This window comes from Bos indicus, chromosome 29 (genome assembly GCF_029378745.1).
Source record: "Bos indicus isolate NIAB-ARS_2022 breed Sahiwal x Tharparkar chromosome 29, NIAB-ARS_B.indTharparkar_mat_pri_1.0, whole genome shotgun sequence".
Classification (NCBI taxonomy): Eukaryota; Metazoa; Chordata; class Mammalia; order Artiodactyla; family Bovidae; genus Bos; species Bos indicus.
The window spans coordinates 28,952,181-28,967,299 of NC_091788.1; the positions used below are offsets into that span (position 1 = coordinate 28,952,181).

At 43.6% G+C, this 15,119-nt stretch overlaps 1 protein-coding gene across 1 annotated transcript in view; it reads left to right on the plus strand.

Moving 5' to 3' along the window:
* Positions 1-15,119, plus strand: part of SLC37A2 (solute carrier family 37 member 2) — a 54,075-nt gene that overhangs the window by 11,413 nt on the left and 27,543 nt on the right. The window lies entirely within an intron of this gene.

Here is a 15,119-nt window from a genome sequence, read left to right on the forward strand (position 1 = left end):
TTTATTGCAACCAAAGGATGAGATGATGCCTACCTTAAAATCCTTCCAAGCTTAGAACTGCAGGTACCTCCTCTCACAGGATTTGGCCACCTTATCACACTGGCAAGACTGAGTTGCGGTTCAGCTGGAGGAGGAACATGTCTTACCCTGTTTCCCCAGATGGATTGTGTGTTTTCTCTAAGGAGTTCAAAGCAATTGCCATTGAGCTGACTAACAACACATCTCTTCCTGTCACTATTGAGACTTTATAGCCTACACATAAAACCTGACTGTCACACAGCTCAGTCTCTAAGGGTTCAGCCTCATGAGTCTTTTTTCACGTAAGTTAACTGTTTGTTCTTTTCTTACCAGTAACTTGGGTCAGGGATGGTAGACAAGGGCCTTTCTGCCTGTGACCCCTGCTCTGTAAAAAGACAAAAAACACGGGAAAGGAGTTTGGGGGAGAATGGATACGTGTGTATGTGTGGCTGAGACCCTTTGCTGTCCACCTGAAACTATCACAACATTGTTAATCGGCTATACTCCAGTATAAAATAAAAAAATATTAAAGGAAGAAAACGATGGCAATACAACTAGAAAATTTTTCTAAAACAAAAGAAATTTAAAGGACAGATGTACTCTATTTAGGGACTTCCCAGGTGGCGCTAGTGGTAAAGAACCCGCCTGCTAATGCAGGGGACATAAGAGACTTGGGTTCGATCCCTGGGTTGGGAAGATCTGAAGGAGGAAATGGCAACCCAAACCAGTATTCTTGCCTGGATAATCCCATGGACAGAGGAGCCTAGTGGGCTACAGGTTATAGGGTTGCAAAGAATTGGACATGACTGAAGTGATTTAGCATCCACACAGGCAGACTATATTTAAAATAGATAACCAACAAGGATTTACTGTATTGCACAAAGAACTCTGCTCAATGTTCTGTAAAAATGTAAATGGGAAAAGAATTAGAAAAAGAATAAATATATGTATATGATTGGGGGCAGGAGTAGGAGGGGACGACAGAGGATGAGATGGCATCACTGACTCGATGGTCGTGAGTCTGAGTGAACTCCTGGAGTTGGTGATGGACAGGGAGGCCTGGCGTGCTGCGATTCATGGGGTCGCAAAGAGTCGGACACGACTGAGTGACTGAACTGAACTGAACTGAACTGAATCACTTTTCTGTAAACCTGAGAGTAATACAACATTGTAAATCAATTGCGTGCTTAGTCACTCAGTCGTATCCGACTCTTTGCTGTAGTCCAATATAAAATAAAAATTAATAAAAAATAATTTAAAATAACAAACAGCAACAACAACAGAAAAAAACAAACAGCTGAGACTGGGAGGGGGGACCACACAGAAGGCAAGAAACAGGTTGAGACTGAGATAGAAGACGAAGGGGAAAGACGGTTTGAAGTAGAATGTGATTGCAATTTGAGCCAACACAATTGGAAGTATGGTTTAGCTAGACATGGGTTTCTGAAAACTGTGGAGGTATTTGTTGTTAGTCTAGGAGACTAATATAGTCTAAGTGGCTTATACTGTAGCGTTTGCAGTAAGTAATGGTAAGTCTATAGTAAGTCTAGACTTATTGACTCTCGCCGGAAAATCCATTTATGAAGAACACAGATAAACAATAATAGCTGGAGACTTAGTTAATGCTCTGCTAACCTTACCTTAAGTCCTATTACATTTTCTGAACTCCTTACCTACCTCTTCCTCTTTACCATTGTCAAAATGGAAATGTATGGGTTAAAAGTCATTAATGAAACTAATTTGACCCCAGGAGTAACGCAATTAGATCCATCCATACAACGACATCCCTGGCCTATGGAGGCAGCATGATGTAGGGAATTTGACTAAGCTGTGGTGTAGTTCTATCTGACATACAGGAAATACACACTGATCCTCATTTCAAGATACAGTGCTTTGAACTGATAAGCCACTTATCCCAGTTACATCATGCCTCACACTCCTGGTCTTGCCAGGAGTCTTTCATCAGCTGAGCAGTGGGACTGTAAGCCTTGCCAGGTCAGATATACAGGGAGATTCCCTGATACTGTTTCCAAACTGGGAATTGCTGCTACATGAATCTCACAGGATTGACTCTGGCCTTTCCTTGGGACCCAAGGGTGCTGGGTGCTGACTCATAACATTTGGGTCAGGAGAGCCCCTTAGGATTACTAGTCATTTTGTTTATTCTTCCAGTTCTCAGGCTTAAAATTTTACTCACCCTTAAAGCCAAGTGTTACTACCATAGGCATGCTTAATTTCGTATGACTTTTTGAGACCCGGTGGACTATAGCCTGCCAGGCTCCTCTTTCCATGGGATAGTTCAGGTAAGAATACTGGAGTGGGTTGCCATTTCTTTCTCCAGGGGATCTTCCTTACCCAGGGATTGAACCCTTGTCTCCTGCATTGCCAGTGGATTCTGTACCTGCTGAGCCATCAGGGAAGCCTATTACTACCACCTGCTCTATGAAAACATGTCTGTTTTCTTTCAGTTCAGTTCAGTTCATTTCAGTCGCTCAGTTGTGTCTGACTCTTTGCGACCCCATGGACTGCAGCACACTAGGCCTCCCTGTCCATCACCAACTCCTGGAGCTTGATCAAACTCATGTCCATCGAGTCAGTGATGCCATGCAACCATCTCGTCCTCTGTCATCCACTTCTTCTCCTGCCTTCAATCTTTCCCAGCATCAGGGTCTTTTCCAGTGAGTCAGTTCTTCGCATCAGGTGGCCAAAGTATTGAAGGTTCAGCTTCAGCATCAGTCCTTCCAGTGAACACTCAGGATTGATTTCCTTTAGGATGGACTGGTTGGATCTCCTTGCAGTTCAAGGGACTCGCAAGAGTCTTCTCCAACACCACAGTTCAAAAGCATCAATTCTTCAGTGCTCAGCTTTCTTTATAGCCCAACTCTCACATCCATACATGACTACTGGAAAAACCATAGCTTTGACTAGATGGACCTTTGTTGGCAAAGTAACGTCTCTGCTTTTTAATATGCTGTCTAGGCTGGTCATAACTTTTCTTCCAAGGAGCAAGCGTCTTTTAATTTCATGGCTGCAGTCACCATCTGCAGTGATTTTGGAGCCCCCCAAAATAGTCTGTCACTGTTTCCATTGTTTCCCCATCTATTTGCCATGAAGTGATGGGACCAGATGCCATGATCTTAATTTTCTGAATATTTAAGCCAACTTTTTCACTCTCCTCTTTAACTTTCTTCAAGAGGCTCTTCAGTTCTTCTTCACTTTCTGCCATAATGGTTTTGTCATCTGCATGTCTGAGGTTATTGATATTTCTCCAGGCAATCTTGATTCCAGCTTGTGCTTCATCCAGTTCAGCATTTCTCATGATATACACTGCATATAAGTTAAATAAGCAGGGTGACAATATACAACTTTGATGTACTCCTTTCCCGACTTGGAACCAGTCTGTTGTTCTATGTCCAGTTTTAACTGTTGCTTCTTGATCTGCATACAGATTTCTCAGGAGGCAGGTCAGGTGGACTGGTATTCCCATCTCTTTTAGAATTTCCCACAGTTTATTGTGATCCACACAGTCAAAGGCTTTGGCATAGTCAATAAAGCAGAAGTAGATGTTTTTCTGGAACTCTCTTGCTTTTTTTGTGTGATCCAACGGATGTCAGCAATTTGATCTCTGGTTCCTCTACCTTTTCTAAATCCAACTTGAACATCTGGAAGTTCACAGTCCACGTACTGTTGAAGCCTGGCTTGGAGAATTTTGAGCATTACTTTGCTAGCATATCAGATAAGTACAATTATGTGGTAGTTTGAGCATTCTTTGGCATTGCCTTTCTTTGGGATTGGAATGAAAACTGACCTTTTCCAGTCCTGTGGTCACTGCTGAGTTTTCCAAATTTGCTGACATATTGAGTGCAACACTTTCACAGCATCATCTTTCAGGATTTGAAATTGCTCAACTGGTATTCCATCACCTCCACTAACTTTGTTCGTAGCGATGCTTCCTAAAGCCCACTTGACTTCATATTCCAGGATGTCTGGCTCTAGGTGAGTGATCACACCATCGTCATTATCTGGGACATGAAGGTCTTTTTTGTATAGTTCTTCCGTGTATTCTTGCCACCTCTTCTTAATCTCTTCTGTTTCTGTTAGGTCCTTTATTTCTGTCCTTTATTGTACCCATCTTTGTATGAAATGTTCCCTTGGTATTTCTAAGTTTCTTGAAGAGATCTCTAGTCTTTCCCATTCTATGGTTTTCCTCTATAATTCGAAGCAAGTATTCCTCCTGTCCAATTATGGATGTGTGCCTGCTAAGTCACTTCAGTCATATCCTATTCTTTGCGGCCCTATGGACTGTAGCCTTCCAGTCTCCTCTTTCCATGGGTTTCTCAAGGCAAGAATATTGGAGTGGGTTGCCATGCCCTCCTCCAGGGGATCTTCCCAACCCAGGGACTGAACCCACGTCACTTATGTCCCCTGCATAGGAGGCGTGTTCTTGACCACTAGCGCCACCTGGGATGCCCAGTCATAGCACAGAACTTGTAATTTTATGTAGCACATATTGTTGTGCCTTATACGGTAATTGTTTATATACATTAAAAGACAATTTTCAGGAAAAAGTAAACTTATGCCTCTTATACAGATAATAAAATGAGCATGTTGATACTAAAATGAGCATGTGTTAAAGACTGAAAGTCCAAGGGAAATAAGCAGATGTAGTTCCAAGAAAAAGTAAATGAAAACAAAAAACACCTCATATTTATATGAATAAAAGAATGTTGTGAAATTTCAAATGGAGACAAACCTGATTTCTTTCTAAATAGTTATTTAAAATTTGCAGAACTGTAAATTAACTATAGGCTAAAATCAGATAACCTGGAAGGGAGTCCTTTAAACCATATATAATTTTCCACTGAAGCATAACATTTTTTTCTACAGCCTCCTATGCTTTGATCAAAAATAGCCCTAAAGCAAGACTATTCTTGATCATAACCTAAAGCTGGTCTTATTGGATTGTGTCTAATTATTTATATAGGTACAGTAAGAGTGTTAGTTCACGATCCAGGTATCCTTAAGACTGCTTTGTTGGAAGTTTTTATAAGGAATTTCATATTTGACTTTTAGAATATTTGTTAATTAACCAGACTGAATATTCATTCATAGTTCATCTGTTTTCAACCTGATTGTATTTTTAAATGTTGAGGCTTCTGTGTCTGTGTGTCTTCTGGGCTTCCCATGTAACTTTATTAGCTGAGCCACCAGAGAAGCCTAAGACTTGCAGGACTTTCCAAGGTAACACAAAGACTGAAAGAAACTGATGAATTGTCTGTTTCACTTTTTTTCTTTTTCCCAGAGATGTGTGGGCATATCCGCCCCCCACAACCAGCTGAAGCTCTGTCATTCTAAACTACAAAGACCTACACAAAGTCATTAGTAGGAAAGTGGGGGAAAAGGTTAGAAACAGGGCTCAATCAATAGAAGTTGCTAGAGCACATTTTAGCATATGGTGAGAGCATTTAGATGATATTTGATTCTGAAAAGGGGAAGAATCAAACCAAATTTTGGGGTTTAAAATAAGAGTTTCTCTGGGATTTCCCTGGAGGTCCAGTGCTTAAGACTTCAAGATTCCAATACACAGGCTGTGGGTTCAAACCCTGGTTGGGGCAAGAAGATTCCACATGCCGCAAGGTGCAGCCAAAAGATGAAAGTAACCTAAGAGCTTCTCAGAAGCACGAGGGTTAGGACTGTCCCAGGAATTTCAATCTCAAACACAATTCCTGCCTGTCCTTTACATATTTTACAAGGAATGCCAACAGTGTGCAAGGAAATAGGGATCTGACTCCCGTAGGAAAGAGTTTTTTGGAGAAACTGTAGGATGAAGGTATTTCTGGGCCAAAGGCGATACAAAGAGAGTTTGTCCAAATGTGGGGCCTGCCTTTGCTGCCATGGGCACCTAAAGGTAGCAAGAACATCTCTAGTTTTTATTGTATGAGACTAGTTTGTTTATCCAGGCTTCCTTTAATCTTACTAGTAAACTTTTCCCTAAAAGACCTTCCAATTCTTGTCTGCAAAAAGCATCATAGTTCTTTGAAGTCACATGCTTCTGATTTCTAAATCCAACTTCCAATTTTCCTTTGTCCAACCTGTTCTCCCTGTTTCATTCCTCTTCTTTCACAATGATGCAGTAAAACTGTATTCCCAAGTATAGATTTAAGAGAGTAGCGGTGGAAGGCAGGAAGGCATCCCACAGTCACCCCAGGGGCTGAGAACAAAGGAATCTGATCTCCATATATTCGGAGTGGCCTGGGGAACAGTTTATATCTTCTCTTTCCACCACCATCATCATGTGATTCAGTACATGCCTTTTTTCTTCTATAAGCTTAAATTTTCTTGTCTTTGGAATGGGGAGGAGTATAATCTCCTAGCTGTGAAGTGGTACAAACAAAAGTGTTAGGTAAAAACAGAGCTGGAACCATTTGGAATCAAGGGAATAATGCTGAAATCATGAATAAGGAAAGTTAAATGTTAACTTGAATTAGCATGGACAGCTGACCTTGACACTCCACAGCATATTCTCAAAAGAAAAGATTTATATTAAAAGGTAAATTCATGCGACTTCCCTGGTGGTCCAGTGGCTAAGACTCCACGCTCCCAGTGCAGGGGCCCAGGTTCAACCCCTGGCCAGGGAACTGAGATCCCCCATGCTACAGCTAAAGATCCTGTGTGCTTACAGCTAAGACCTAACATAGCCAAATAAGTATATAAATATATATATAGTTTTTTAAAAAGGTAGTCATACCATCCCATTTCTAGAATTAGCAAACTGAGAACTACTAGAAAGAATTTAAAAGTTGACAGAGTTGCTTTTTTTTTTCATATTTTACAAAACTTTCTATAAAGTAATTATATATGGATTTCCCTTGTGGGGTTGGGAAAGAATCCACCTGCAGTGCTGGAGACCTGGGTTCGATTCCTGGGTTGGGAAGATCCCCTGGAGAACGGAAAGGCTACCCACTCCAGTATTCTGGCCTGGAGAATTCCAAGGACTTTATAGTCCAAGGGGTCGCAAAGAGTCGGACATGACTGAGCAACTTTCACTTTCATGTGTATATATATATATATATATACACACACACACACACACACACACACACACACACACATAGGAAATTGCAAAAATAGTTCAGGGAGGAAATTTTCCTTGTTTCCCCCAATGGTTCCTTTTAATATAACTATAGCTCAATATCAAAAGCAGAAACCTGGCATTAGTACAGTATGTATTGTAAGATGGTACAGATAAACCCAAACAAACTTTTGGGCCAACCCAGTATATATGGTTCTATGTTGCTGTTTCCACATGCGCTGATTCATGTAAACACCACTATCGTCAAGACACGAAACTCTTCCATCACCACAGAGACCTCCCCCTCATGTTACTCCTAGAGAGTTACCTTCCTACCCCCCTACACGATCCCTAAGCCCTGGTCACTATTCATCTCCTTACTACCTCTATAATTTTGTCATTTCAAGAATGTTATTTAAATGGAACCATACCGTATGTGGGGGCTTTCCTGGTGGTTCAGACAGTAAAGAATCCACATTTAATACAGGAGACCTGGGTTCAGTCTCTGGGTGGGGAAGTTCCCTTGGAGAAGGGAATGGCAACCCACTCCAGGATTCTTGCCCAGAGAATTTCATGGACAGAGGAGCCTGGTGGGCTAAAAGTCCACAGGGTGCCAAAGAATCAGACACGACTGAGCAACTACCACTTCCACTTGGTTTGCATAGGCTACCCTTTTCTTGAGCCTTTACTTAAATAGCCAGCTTTTCTTGGTGTTTTTTTTCTTTTTCCTTTCCTTCTCTTTTTCTGCCTGTGCTGTTGTACTTCTGGACTGCAGGCTTCTCCAGTACCCAGTCCAGAATAAAAGGAAACCTGGACAAATCACTGCTCTGTCTTATCCCAGATCTCGAGGTTCCTAGCTAATCTTGCTTCTTCTCTCTACTTGTTCAGAGTTTTCTTATGGTGCTGTGTGTTTAATGCCCAGGGGTTTTAGCGCTTAGCAATGAGCGTGGCTTCCTCCTGGTAGTTCAGTCGGTAAAGAATCTGCCTGCAATGCAGGAGACTTGGGTTCGATTCCTGGGTTGGGAAGATCCTCTGGAGAAGGAAATGGCAACCCACTCCAGTACTCTTGCCTAGAGAATCCCATGGACAGAAGAGCCTGGCAGGCTATAGTCCATGGGGTCGCAAAAGTCAGACACGACTTGGTGACTAAATCACCACCACCACCAAGTAGAATGGGGAGCAGTGGGTCTATTCCATCTGATCCAAAAACCAGATGCCCACCAGGCCTTAAAAATAGCCATTTCTCCTCTAAGAACATAAATCTGATCACCTCTCAATCCTTTTTGAAAACCTTTTCTTTACATCCAGCTGTCCAAAGAACAAGATCCCAGCCCCTTAACACTGACATTTAAGGTTATTTCACCACAATGGACTGTGGTTGTAACCTCTGGAACACCTCACTCTGCAAGCGTGCTCTCCAGCTAACAGAATTGTTTATGCACCATTTTTTGAACAGACCACGTTTTTTCCTGCTTTGTCATTTTGCACACACTGGTGTCCAGGCACTCTGCAGGTCCCAGTTTTTTGTTCTTCTCCACTTGGCCCACACCCAGCTATAGTTCACATCTGCTTCTCATATGAGGTACCGTGAATGCCCTGAGCTCTTCCAGTTATTTGATCCCTTGTCAGTGCCACCTTAGGAGTATGTTCATTCTTAGGAGTATGAACATACCTGTATACGTGGTAGCTCTTCTCCTAGAGCTTCCCTCGTGGCTCAATGGCAAAGAATCTGCCTGCCATCACAGGAAACCTGGCTTTGATCCCTGGGTGGAGCAGATTTCCTGGAGGAGGAAATGGCAACCCACTCTAGTATTCTTGCCTGGAGATTTCCATGGACAGAGGAGCCTGGCAGGTTACAGTCCATGGGTCGCAAACAAGTTGGACTTAACTTAGCAACTAAACAACAACAACTTCTCCTAGGACTCTGAGGTGGAATTACATCTCTACACATCTCTGTCCCATTCAACTGTGACTTTGAGATTAGGGCCATGCCTCTCTTGCTCATCAGTATATCCTCAGCACAGAGCCCCATGCCTGGCGCATAGCTGCCATTCAAAAAGTGTTGATTAAATGAATAAAGGAATGAATTGTTACTTTTAGATACTAGAGCAACGGAAAGTTGTCCTCAGCTTGTGTGAGCAGACTCCGGGAGGCTGCCTTTTATATATTCCTTTTTTATTTTCTCCCTTGAACAAAGTGACTTTGGGAGGCCATAATACTTTTTAAATTATTTATTTAGTTAGTTGTTTTTTGCTGTGCCGGGTCTTCATTGCTGCACACAGGCTTTCTCTAGCTGCATCACACGGAAGCTGCTTTTTGTCACGGTGCACGGCCTTCTCACTGTGTTGGAGTCTCTTGTTGCGGAGCACAGGCTCCAGAGCATGGGCTCAGTAATCGTGGTACACAGGTTTAGTTGCCTCACGGCACGTGGACTCTTCCTGGACTAGGGATCGAACCCATGTTCCCTTAGTTGGCAGGCAGATTCTCATCTACTGGACCACCAGGGAAGTCCTGAGAGACCATAATAATTTAACCACTTCCCCAGTCTGCCCCCGCCCTCCTGCAGTCTGTCTCCTTATATATATCTGCGGCCACCGGTTGATGGCGTGAGAGCAGGGCTTCCGCCTTGTTTCACTCTTGCTGCTGCTGCTGCTGCTGCTAAGTCGCTTCAGTCATGTCCGACTCTGTGACCCCAAAGACGGCAGCCCACCAGGCTCCCCCGTCCCTGGGATTCTCCAGAGAAGAGGACTGGAGTGGGCTGCCACTGCCTTCTCCGTGTTTCACTCTTAGTGGTCTCAAAAGCCCATTCTTAAGGCCATTGAGTCTTGAGTAGACTTAAGCCCCTCCCTTTCACCAGTCTTACCAATGCTGGGGCTTTCTTTGCCAAGAGCTTCCAAACTATTGTCTTTTATTTGTTTATGTTTTGGATTTATTTCTTTTAATTTTTTAATGTAAATTTTTTTTAATTGGAGAATAATTGCTTTACAATATTGCGTTGGTTTCTGCCATATATCAACATGAATCAGCCATAGGTATGCATATGTCCCCTCCCTCTTGAACCTCCCTCCCACCCCTCTAGGTTGTCATAGAGCACCAGATCTGAGCTCCCTGTGTCGTACAGCAGCTTTCCACTGGCTGTCTAATTTTATACATGGGAATGTGTGTGTTTCAGTGCTGCTCTCTCAGCTTGTCCCACTTCCCCACCGTGTCTGCAAGCCTGTGCTCTGTGTCTGTGTCTCCCTTGCTGCCCTGCAGATCGTCCCATCAGTGCCGTCTTTCTAGATTCCATGTGTGCTGAGTTGCTTCAGTCGTGTCCGACTCTTTGTGACCCTATAGACTCTGGCCCACTAGGCTCCTCTGTCCCTGGGATTCTCCAGGCAAGAATGTTGGACTGGGTTGCCATGCCCTTCTCTAGGGGATCTTCCTGACCCAGGGATCAAAACTGTATCTCTTGCAATTGGCAGGCGGGTTCCTCACCACTAGCACCACCTGGGAAGCTCATATATGCATTAATATATGATGTTTTTCTCTTTCTGACTTACTTCACCCTGTATAATAGGTTCTAGGTCCATCTACCCCATTAGAACTGACTCAAATGTGTTCCTCTTTATGGCTGAGTAATATTTCATTGTGTATATGTACACAACTTCTTTATCCATTCATCTGTCAATGGACATCCATGTCTTAGCAATATAGTGCTACAAAGAACATTGGGGTACATGTGTCTTTTTCAGTTATGGTTTCCTCAGAACATATGCCCAGTAGTGGGATTGTTAGGTCATATGGTAGTTTTATTCCTAGTGTGTTTTTTTTTTTTTTTCGTACTCCATAGTATTATCCATAGAGGCTATATCAATTTGCATTCCCACCAACAGTGCAAGAAAGTTCCCCAAACATTGTCTTTTATTGAGAAACAAAACCTTTTTGGATACACGGCCACCTTGTTCATCTATTTTTTTTTTTTGTATTGGCTGGAAGAAGTTTAAAAGATTTGGGCACCTTTCATTTTCATGACACTTGACTCAACCCATAAATCCATTCTTGTTACCCCCCAATTATTCTACGTGTGTTATCACAATGCTTACAGTAACTCAGTGAGTGAAGTTGTATACACTCACAGACATACACACATGCCTATACATTCATACCTATACACACACTCACAGGATATTAAAGACTTTTCAGGTGAATCTATTCTGTTATATCCACCAAAACTTTTTTTTTTTAATTGGAGGCTAATTACTTTACAATATTGTGGTGGTTTTTGCCATACATTCACATGAATCAGCCATGGGTGCACATGCGTTCCCCATCCTGACCCTTCCTCCCACCTCCCTCCCCATCCCATCCCTCAGGGTCATCCCAGTGCACCAGCCCTGAGCACCCTGCCTCATGCATCAAACCTGGACTGGCGATCTATCTCACATATTATAATATGCATGTTTCAGTGCTATTGTCTCAAATCATCCCACCCTCGCCTTCTTCCCCAGAATCCAATAGTCTGTTCTTTACATCTGTGTCTCTTTTGCTGTCTCGCATATAGGGTTATCGTTACCATCTTTCTAAATTCCATATATATGCATTAATATATTGTATTGGTGTTTTTCTTTCTGACTTACTTCACTCTGTATAATAGGCTCCAGTTTCATCCACCTCATAGAACTGATTAAAATGCATTCTTTTTAATAGCTGAGTAATATTCCATTGTGTATATATACCACAGCTTTCTTATCCATTCGTCTGCTGATGGACATCTAGGTTGCTTCCATGTCCTGACTATTGTAAACAGTGCTGCAATGAACATTGGGGTACACATGTCTCTTTCAATTCTGGTTTCCTCGGTGTGTATGCCCAGCAGTGGGATTGCTGGGTCGTGTGGCAGTTCTATTTCCAGTTTTTTAAGGAATCTCCACACTGTTCTCCATAGTGGCTGTACTAGTTTGCATTCTCACCAACAGTGTAAGAGGGTTCCTTTTTCTCCACACCCTCTCCAGCATTTATTGTTTGTAGACTTTTTGATAGCAGCCATTCTGACCAGCGTGAGATGGTACCTCATTGTCCACCGACACTTTTTAAGGACTCTGATCCTCTGGTGCCTGTATTTTTTCCACATGTGTAATGGCCATTGGTTTCTAAAAGTTGTAGTCAGTATCTGTTCCTAACGCTAAATATAAGCTTATGCAAATATAATAATTGTTCCACCAAACTTATTTAATATGGCCATACACTTTTTATATGCATAATTTTAAATTCTTACAGCTCCCCTGCAAGACAGATGTTATTATCCACATTTTACAGAGGAGAGAACTGAGGTTCAGAGAAGCAGCTGAGACAGAGGTGGCTCTGCTGCAAAGCCCGTGCTCTTTTCACTACACTTGGCCTCTCAGTAAAAAGGCCTAAGTGAAATAGAATCTTTAGGGACTTCCCCTGTGGCCCATGGTTAAGAACGTGTGTTTCCACCTCAGGGGGTGTAGATTTGATCCCTGGTGGGGAAACCAAGATCCTACATGGGCGTGGCCAAACGAAAAAGAAAACGAATTTTTAAGATGTTTAATAATCTCTATTTCTCCTAATATCTCAACTCCTACCCCATTAATCAAGACCCTGGGCTTTGATTCTATCACAAAAATTGTGCTAGTCTCTGTTTAGTGAGACAGAAGTGGGAGGGGAAAAATGTGTTTGAATAATGATGCTTGTGTGTGTGCAGGGAAACACGAAGGTTCTGCCGCCTGATGCTTTCCCTCATGGTCTGTTCTCACAGACTTTCTCAAGAATTCAGGTCCCTGGGTCCCTCTGAAGTACCAGAAAGGACACTTGTTGCCCTATCTGAAGGATCCAAACAAATAACTGACCACCCAAAAAGCTCTGTGGATGGCCAAAGAAACTTGCTAGCAATAGGAACTGGTGATTGATGGACAAAAAGGCCATGAACTGCCAGCACCAGGGAAATGGCTACCCACTCCAGTATTCTTGCTTGGAGAATCCCACGGACAGAGGAGCCCGGTGGGCTACAGTCCATGGGCTTGCAAAGACGCAACTGAGCGTCTTTCACTCACTCGATACTAAACTATAAGTGAACATTTTAAAAAAAATTCTTATTTTGTATTGGGGTGTAGCTGATTAACAATGTCGTGATAGTTTTAGGTGAACATCAAAGGGACTCAGCCATAACATATAGCTGTATCCATTCTCCCCCAGACTCCTTCCCATCCAGCCTGCCCCATAACCTTAAGCAGAGTGCCCTGTGCTATATAGTAGGTCCTTGTTGGTTATCCATTTTAAATAGAGTGTCATGGTGAGCGTTTTTGACCAGTTATAGGTCTATCGGTGGGACCTCCTGATGTTCCAGTGGTTAAAACTTGTGCTCCCAGTGTAAGGGGCATGGGTTTGATCCCTGGTCAAGGGTCTAAGACCTCATATGCCAGAAATTTAAAAATTAAAAAATATTCCTTTAGATACTACTACGCACACCCGGCCGGGTTTGAGCAGGTAGCGTATGAGGGGGGCCAGATAACAGGAAGGTGAACCAAGGGTAGGACACTTGTGTACGTGAGTGAAAGGAATATCCTCTTTCATCGCCCCCCTAAGCAAGAAAGCAAGAAGACGACTGTCAGCTCCCCCACGGGAGCAAGGGAGGAACACTTTTCAGTGTGTCCCCACTACCATCCTGGCCCCTTGAACAGGGACCTAAGGTTGAATTCCCAAGAAGGAACTAGGACAAGGCAAAGACTGTCTCAGGACTGGGTCTGCCCCCAACAGCTCGGGAGCCATACCACCTATAGGGGATGGTCTCTGTGCCTCTCTGAGGGTTCCAGCCACAGACGAGCATGATCTCCCGAGGGACAAAAACACATCTTCTCTGGAGGGGCATGTAAAATGAGTGGTAATGAGTCTTATTCCTTGGTTTCTCTCTTTCTCCAATGGAAAGCTAGCGATTCCACACAGCTGAGGTCTGGATAACACCCCTGGAGGCCTGTGTGTGTGCTAAGTCGCTTCAGTCATGTCCAGCTCTTTGCAACACCATGGACTGTAGCCCGCCAAGCTCCTCTGTCCATGGGATTCTCCAGGCATGAATACTGGAATGGGTTGCCAAGCCCTCCTCCAGGGGATTTTCCCGACCCAGGGATTAAACCCAGGTCTCCAATGTCTCCTGCATTGGGAGGCAGTTTCTTTACCACTAGTGCCACCTGGGAAGCCCCCTGGAGGCCTGGTGTTCAGTTCTTTCCTTCCCCTGCTCACATCCATGTACTCCTCCTGTGTAGCCTCAAGTGAGCTCAGCTGCTTCCTTGGCTCCTTTATATCCAACTTTATCCTTCCTTCTAGTCCCTGGGACACAAGCAGCTGTCTTCCTGGTGATATCAGCTCATTATTCCAGTGTCTTTTCCACCCTTAATCTGCCTTCTATCAGGCCCAATGTCTTTTGGGTGTTACTGACCTCAGAGCTGTCCATTATGCATTCTGGGGAAGCAGGTGTCTCCTGGGGTTGTCCCAGGCAAACCAGCATATGTGGTTAGCCTTCCCAGATGGATCATGCCCGCCTCACTGACTTGTAAGAATGAATGGAATAAATGTACATCTGGGCACTGTGTATGGTGTAATTTAAGGGCTGAGTTAGCTACTGGTAGCTGAGCTCTTCCTCAGGTGTCTCAGCTCCATACCTTACACACCCAAGCCAGCTCCTCCTTCCTGTTCCCTCTCTCCTTTCATTTCTAGTCCCCCACCTCCTGTGCTCTGCTTGTTGGCATCTCCATCTCTGCGGCTAGATACTGGCCCCCAAACTTCCTGGTGTTAAGGGAGGGTTTTACAACTCTGTTTACCTCTTTTTGCCTGATTCCGGGACTGGTAGGGGCCAAGCCCACTCTCCTGGGTCTGATCCTGTTTGGTATAGCCCTTACCGGCAAGTCTCTGACCTTGAACTTTGGGCCTGGGCACTCCTAGGAGTCAGGGGCAGGGTGGGGTTAGAGCTGAAATCTATTTGCACAGGGACGTTCCTAGTTTACGCCTAATAACAATTTTATTCTCCAGGCCA